Source organism: Carlito syrichta, unplaced genomic scaffold (assembly GCF_000164805.1).
Source record: "Carlito syrichta isolate Samal-C Ts95f unplaced genomic scaffold, Tarsius_syrichta-2.0.1 Scaffold302427, whole genome shotgun sequence".
NCBI classification, from domain to species: Eukaryota; Metazoa; Chordata; class Mammalia; order Primates; family Tarsiidae; genus Carlito; species Carlito syrichta.
In genome coordinates, this window is record NW_007246523.1 from 131,599 (window position 1) to 138,345 (window position 6,747).

The 6,747-nt window shown below is 43.8% G+C and overlaps 1 protein-coding gene across 1 annotated transcript in view; it reads right to left on the reverse strand.

Moving 5' to 3' along the window:
• Positions 1 to 6,747, reverse strand: part of ABL1 (ABL proto-oncogene 1, non-receptor tyrosine kinase) — a 156,928-nt gene that overhangs the window by 118,370 nt on the left and 31,811 nt on the right. The window lies entirely within an intron of this gene.

Sequence of the window (6,747 nt, forward strand, 5' to 3'; positions counted from 1 at the left end):
AAAAAAAAAAAAAAAAAAAAAACAGGAGAGCGGGGCTCGTCTGCTTCCCCCATGTGGTATTCTCCTCCAGGTGGGCTCTTCCCAAATGGGCCGATGGGGCTGTGCTCAGAGCTTATTTCAGAGCACTGTGTTCTAACCGACTTCCAAGAATGTGAACATAGCCGGCCTCAGTTTCTTCACTATTTTTTTTTTTTTTTGAGTCAGAGTTTCTGTCTGTCACCCAGGGTGGAGTGCAGTGGTATGCTCATGGCCACCACCACCTCAATCTGCTGGGCTCAGACGATCCTTCCGCCTCAGCCTTCCAAGTAGCTGGAACTACAGTCAAGTGCCATCACGCCCAGCTAATTTTTTTATTTATTGTAGAGACAAGGTCCCACCAAGTTGTCCAAGCTAGTCTTGACCCCCTGGACACAGGCAATCCTCTTACCTCAGCCTCCCAAAGTGCTGGGATTACAGGCTTGAGCCACAGCATCCGGCCAGTTTCTTTATTTCTAAATGCCTTCTCACAGAGAGCCAGAAGAGAATCCTGAGAATGACACGGTCCCCTGAGGGTGACCTAATCTGAGTCCCCCTTGCCATCAGCGTCAGCACCTCCCCCTGCTCTGGAGCACAGCTAGGGTGTGAAACAGCAGGTTGTGGGCTTGGAGGACTCCAAATGCCCAGATGCCAAGCCTGAGCACAAGGCAAGAAGGAACTAGACTTTCATTATCTTTTAAAACTCTCCCAGCCTTCTTCCAGCTAAGTCAAAATGGATACTGACCAGGAATCCCCTATCAGAACTCAGTTGACCAATGCTGACATTGCCCAGACCAGCATCAGGCACCACATGCACAAGTGTCTTTTAGATGCCTGAGGATCATTCGACAAGGAGCAACAACAGGAATGTTCCCTTCCCCTCAACTCCCACAAGTCCCAACTTCTCATTTTTGGCAAGATGCTATGTGGCTGCTTAAACACTGTTAGGGATAATCCCACTGGTGAAGAGAAAATGTTGAAGTAAAATGTATTTCAATGGCTTGGAATACAAACACTTCCGTTTAAAGCAATGCCAAAAAACAGCTGAAAAGACACCAACTGAGTTGTGTTCAAAGACATAAAGTGTTTTCAAAATTGTGAAGAATTAAGTGATCCACTGAATTAGCTCATTTGAAATATAAAGGTGGCTGTGGTCTTTGTGGAAAATCTAAGGTAAATGGCTACCTTTCACGTAATCAAAACATTAATGAAAACCTCCACACAGATGCAGAGAGTCTGAGAACCAGCTTTCTCCAGGGAAACTGGCTGGGAAGTCCTGCTGCTCACCAGGTCTGTCCGATGTAAGGAGAAAGGGAGAAGACACATTCCCCACCTCAGCTGCTTTTCTAAATCAGTACAAAATTGGAAGCAGGCCACAGAGGGGAACCAACTTGTATCCACTGATCTTTCATTTATAAATCTGTTCTCTGTGAGATAAGTGGTCGCCTCTTTTCTCAGACTTGCTTCCTTTGAAAGAATACTAAAAGGCTTACATAATAAGCCATCTACCATGCTTACAAATCATTTTTTATTAAATGAGAAGTGTCATCACCTCTTCTCTGTTTTGACATAAACAAATCTACAATATTACAGAGTGCCACTGCTGCACAGTGAATCTCTTGCAGGTCCTGGACAGTGTCCTTCTCCTCCTCGGTCACCACCCTCACAGCCAGAACTGGTGTCCGCAGACGGAAGGTCGCAGCCCTGATCTCTGGAGACCAGGGAGAGAAGCAGCCTGCCATGATGTCACCAACTCCCACAAACCCAGGAAAAGGAGCTTTGGGGCCTGTGGCAAGGTCATTTGCTCAAGAAAACAGGATGAATGAACAAGAACACCAAGTGAGGGGGTGTGTCTTGCCGAATGCAAAGGAAATAAGTCCCATCAGGCAATCACTCTGATCATTATAGTTAATTCTCCCCAGAGACCCAGACTTCCAAGTCCCACGGGAACCATGAATGACGCACAGATGAGTGATGAGGGAGTGCCATATGCCCAGAAACCCCTGCAGAGGAAAGCGTGCAGGGAAACTTGTAAGCCAATCCTATTGTTGAAGCAGGCCCGCAACCAACAGCCTTGCCTTCTACATGAGGACCAGCTACAGGGAACCTTCCTACTCTGTGAATGCCATGCCCATTTCTAGTCGCCAGACTCCCATTCATGGAATCGTCTTTTCCTCTCTCCCATCTGACCAGTCCAGTCAATCCCACATCAGAGCTTATTTCAGAGCACTGTGTTCTCACCGACTTCCAAGAATGTGAACACAGCCGGCCTCAGTTTCTTCACTATGATGCCTGTCGGTGTCATCTCTCCTTCGGGCTCTCCTCACCTCCTACTTAAGTGTCTTCCCTTCTACTCCCAGCCTAAACTCAGACTACAGAATAAATTTACTAAATCTTAGCTCTAATCTTTTAATGAATTCCTTCAACAATTATTTATTGAGCATCTACTACATGCCAAGCACTGTTCTCAGTGCTAAAGATACTTGTACGGAGCTTTCATGGTCTTAACATCCTACTAGGGACTATCTATAACTTCCATTGCCCATAAAATATCTCCAAAATCTTTGGCTTGGCACTTAAGGTCATCTCTGAAGTAGCCCAAACATGCTTTCTTGCCTTACTCCACAGTCTCCCTTGAATATCCTGGCCAAACTATTCCTAACATCCCTTGTCCTTTCCCACCTAAATATGTCCTGAGCAGATGATAATCACCTTGAGAACAGAGGCTCTATCTTTAATATTCCCTAGTCCACTTGGTAAAGGCACTCAGAAAAGGAAGTGTCCTGAGAAGCTCCACTCAGTGTCTAAACCCCATCTATGTGTTTCTAGATCGGCTCTTCTTTAACACCTACAATGGCAGATGAATGGCTGACCCCAAGGCCCCCTCCCATTACTAAACTGCTCTCATCATCTGAAAGCTCTTTTCACACTGGGCCCAAATGTGCCTTATTTGGTGACTTCCATCCACTACTTCTAATTTTGCCTTCCAAAGTACCAAGTGAGACCAGTTCCCTCTTACATGACAGTCCTTTAAATATTTTCAGACAGCAACTCATCTTCCCTTAGCCTTGTCTCCTTCAAGCTAAAACATCACCCCATTTCTTTAACCATTTATTATTCACTCACACATTTCACAAATATTTACTGAAATCTACTAGGTGCTGGGGATATGACACAATCCCTGCTCTAAAGACTTTTAAGAGGGAGTGACAGAGAGGCAAGCATAAAAGTAATTGCCACTGTGACAAATACAACAGCAGTAAGCGCACGATGCAGTGGGAGCAGAGGATGTGACAGCCAAGTTCAATTCTGCAGCACAAGTAGGAGATGCCAGGCGGTATTCCTAAAAGAGGCGACACTACACCCTAATTTCCATGTTGATCACTGTCTTTTGAAGAATGAATGAATGAATAAATGAATAAATAAACACACACACCCATACTAACCTGGGGACAAGAAGCCCAGTTTTGGTTGTTTTTTCTGGGTTAGGCACTATTCTAGGCATTTACCATACATGCATTCCATATCTTACTCTCAAAACCCCAGGAGGTAGGAACTAATATCTCCATTTCAAAGATGAGAAAAGGAAAGCTTAGAGAAGTGAAATAACATGCCCAGGATTTCACACCAACCAAGCAGCAGAGACAGGATTTAAACCTAGCTCTGCCAGACTTCAGAATCTGGCTGCTTAATAACTTAACAATCTGGCTAATGGTGCTTATCCTTTGATGGGTTATCATCCCCTTTGAGAATAGAAAAGAAGGCACAGGCACCTTTCAAAGAAAAATGTTCTTGTGCACTTCCCAAAAGTGTGCATAAAATTCCAGCATCAAAGACTCCCTACGTTCTACTCACACAGCCTCATATCAGGTTAGGAACTTGGAGTGAATATGGAGGACAGCCGCTCAGCATCCATTCCATCCTCCTAGTGTTTTTTTTTTTTGAGTTGGAGTCTCACTCCATCGCCCAGGCTGGAGCGCAATGGTACACTCATGGCAACCACAGCCTCAATCTGCTAGGCTCAGGTGATCCTTCCGCTTCAGCCTTTCAAGTAGCTGGAACTACAGTAGTATCTCTGAAAAGCTACAAATTCCATGTTACCAACTTCCCTGCAGCAAGGGTCTGAATGTGATGTAAGGTTTGGAAATTGGAGACAATCACATGAGACTCGGAGAGCAGATGAGGGGCTCAGCACAATTCTGCTGCTGCTATGGGCAAGCCCAGTTGTGAACGCATTTGGTTTACTGAGGCAGAATGAGGGGTCCTATGTGTGGGTATCAGTTTCATGGGCGTTGAGTGGCTAGAGAGCAGGACGTCAATTTTGCTGGCCAACCACAGCTTGCCTTGCAGACAGGGGCAGTGAGGTCTTGACAGTGACAGAAGTTCTGTAGCTGACAGTTGACAATTACTGAAGAGACTGCAGCTCCCTCAGTGGCCCAGCTCTGTGAAATGGTTTTGGAAATCATTCATGAAGCCCAAACAAGAACCTGCTTTTTCAGCTCTCCCAATAACTGTTACCTGTATAATACTCTACTCACTTCAGATGTCTATCATTGGTGTCTTTCACTTCTAGGGGTCTAGCTTTAGCATCTACTCACTTCTAGGTATTTATCATTGGTGTCGACTCAATTCTAGCTGTCTACTGTGGGCATCTATTCACTTCTAGGTGTCTATCTTTCATGCCTACTCACTTCTAGGTGTCTATCATTGGTGTCTACTCACTTCTAGGTGTCTGTCTTTGGTGTCTTTTCACTTCTAGGTGTCTAGCTTTGGTGTCTATTGACTTCTAGCTGTCTATTGTGGGCATACATTCACTTCTAGGTGTCTATCTTTGGCGTCTACTCATTGCTAGGTGTCTATCGCTGGTGTCTACTCACTTCTGGGTGTCTATCTTTGGCAGTTTTTCACTTCTAAGTATTTAGCTTTGACATCTACTCACTTTTATGTGTCTTATCTTTGGCGTCTACTCACTTCCAGGTGCCTACCCTTCATGTCTACTCACTTCTAGGTGTTTATCGTTGGCATCTATTCACTCATAGGGGTCTAGCTTTGACATCTACTCACTTCTAGGTGTCTATCTTTGGCGTCTTTCCACTTCTAGGTGTCTAGCTTTGGTGTCTATTGACTTCTAGGTGTCTATCTTTGGCATTAACTCTCTTCTAGGTGTGTATCGCTGGCATCTTTTCACTTCTAAGTGTCTACCTTTGGCGTCTGCTCACTTCTAGGTGTCTATCATTGGCATTGACTCACTTCTTGGTGTCTATCGTTGGCGTCTACTCACTTCTAGGTGACTATCTTGGGCATCATTCAATTCTAGGTGTCTAGTTTTGGCATCTACTCACTTCTAGGGTTCTAGCCTTGGTGTCTACTCACTTCTAGGTGTCTATCTTGGTCATCATTCAATTCTAGGTGTCTAGTTTTGGCATCTACTCACTTTTGAGGTCTAGCTCTGGTGTCTATGCACTTCAGGTGTCTATCTTTGGCATCTACTCACCTCTAGGGTATATTATCTTTAGTGTCTATACACTTCTCGATGTCTATCTTTGGCATCTACTCACTTCTAGTCATCTATCTTTGGCATCTATTCAATTCTAAGTGTCTAGTTTTGGCATCTACTCATTTCTAGGTGCCTATCTTTGGCATCTATTCAATTCTAGGTGTCTAACTTTGGCACCTACTTACTTCTAGGGATTTAACTCTGGTGTCTATGCACTTTAGGTGTCTATCTTTGGCATCTACTCATCCCTAGGGGTTATATCTTTGGTGTCTATTTACTTATAGGTGTCAAGCTTTGGCATCTACTCGCTTCTAGGGGTCTGTCTTTGGCAATCTACTTACTTCTAGGAGTCTTGCTCTGACATCTATTCACTTCTAGGTGCCTATCTTTGACATCTTTCACTTCTAGGCCTTTCACATCTACTCACTTATATTCGCTCTGGTGTCTATTCACTTCTAGATGTCTAGCTTTGGCATTTATTCCCTTCTGGATGTCTAGCTTTGGTGTATACTCACTTCTAGGTGTCTCAGTCTGGTGTCTACTCATTTCTAGGTGTCTAGTTTGCCATTTATTTACTTCTAAGTGTCTAGCTTTGGGGTCTATTCACTTCTCAGGGTCTATCTTTGGTGTCCATTCACTTACAGGTGTCTATCGTAGGCGTCTACTCACTCTGGGTGTCTATTATTGGAGTTTAATCACTTCTAGGTGCCTGTCTCTGGCATCTATGCACTTCTAGGTGTCTATCTTTGGTGGGCTTTACTAAGTGTTCACAAATTATTGGTAATCTTTTTGTTTCTGAACACACAGAAAGTGGAAAAAGTGGACACAGTCGTACTGACTATAAATGGGAGAATAGATAAACTATAGTTTTATCATGTAATAGAATACTATGCAGCAATAAAAATGAGGACCTAGATCAACATGCATCAATACAGGCAAATCTTGAAAACAATACTGAATGAAAAAAGCAAGTCTCAAAAGGATGTGAACAGAATGATACCATTATATATCCTTAAATATTACAATAGTGTTCTGCATGTTTTTTTTCCTTGAGTTGGAGTCTCATTCCATCACCCAGGTTGGAGTGTAGTGACAAACATGCTCACATCTACCCCAGCATCAACCTGCCGGGTTCTGGCAATTCTTCCACTTCAGCTTTCCAAGTAGCTGGAACTACAGGTACGCACTACCACACCAGGCTAATTTTTTTTTTTTTTTTTGAGTTAGAGTCTCAC